General features: G+C 36.2%; 1 pseudogene; it reads left to right on the top strand.

Moving 5' to 3' along the window:
- The first annotated feature begins 522 nt into the window (after window positions 1-522).
- Window positions 523-930, top strand: LOC142841463 (bis(5'-nucleosyl)-tetraphosphatase [asymmetrical] pseudogene; annotated as a pseudogene).
- Window positions 931-1174: the final 244 nt, after the last annotated feature.

The raw sequence follows: 1174 nt of genomic DNA, 5'->3' as shown, positions 1-1174 counted from the left end.
ATGTTTTGTTTGTGTATGTGTGTTTGTGTGTGTGTGTGCCTGTGTGTGTGTGTGTTAAGAGGAATTAACTCACACAAAAATTAGGGGAGAAACACTTTTAAAGTTGATTGTAAATACCTTTTAATATCAAAAAAGTCACCTGAAAACATACATACAAGTAACATTATACAGATTGGATAGATTACATTTAGGAATATGTATTACATTTACATTTATGCATGCTATAGCAATTCAAAAAAAGGGATCATGCATGTGAAGGGGAGCTAAAACAGATATATGGGAGAATTTGGAGGTAGGAAAGGAAAGTGATTAAATGTTACTACTATAGTATCAAAAAAAGAAAAAGTTAAAAATATTGTTCATAAAATGAACTCTGAGTAGGAGCATAAGGGAAGTGTAACCAAAATTAAAGTGTTTGATAAGCCCATATGGAAACCTCCCATTTCATAAGCATATTAAAATATAATATGTAAAAGAGTTTGGTTCAAGTCTTGCATAGTGCCTCTGTGCTGTAGAAAGCTCATGACCTTGAGGGTATGTGGCTTAATCGCCTTCCAAAGATGCCTTATTCCCAAGATGAACCACAGCATATAGCATTCATTATTGGATTACTTCCAAAGGCCATGAGGACCCTGGAGAGAATGATTTAGAAAAAATCTGAGAAAGACTCAAGAAGAAATAGGCATAGAAGCAAGTCATTTGATTTTAATTAAGAGGTTCAGAACGGAGCTCAATTATGGTGACATGAAAAAGCCTAAAACCATCATTTATTAGTTGGAAGAGTTGAAAGACTATGAGGTACTGATCTATATCTCCTCAGAGCATCAAGCACATCTGGCTAGGGTTGGATGAGGCCTGCTATTTGTTCAGTTCAAGTGGATGAGGACACTGCTTCAAGAGGACCCATTTCTCTGCCCTACACCCTCCTGAGCCAAACACATAGTATGCTATTCTTTCACAGTATCCTCAAGGGTCTTGAGATGAACCCATCTTTCCATTCAGGGAAAGGATAGTTGATCTTTGGTTTGTTACAGTCAAGACCAAATAGGATGGTGAAATTAAAATTAGCTTAGGACTCAGGTGAGAGCCCATAAGCCCTGGATTCAATCTCTAGCATAGAATACAATCACTTTAAACAGAAAACCGTAAGTGAAAATTTTAGCTTAAAAAAAAC

The sequence above is a fragment of the Microtus pennsylvanicus genome, chromosome X, assembly GCF_037038515.1.
Source record: "Microtus pennsylvanicus isolate mMicPen1 chromosome X, mMicPen1.hap1, whole genome shotgun sequence".
NCBI classification, from domain to species: Eukaryota; Metazoa; Chordata; class Mammalia; order Rodentia; family Cricetidae; genus Microtus; species Microtus pennsylvanicus.
Note: the sequence above shows the minus strand (reverse complement) of the source record. Positions and strands in the feature narration are given on the sequence as shown.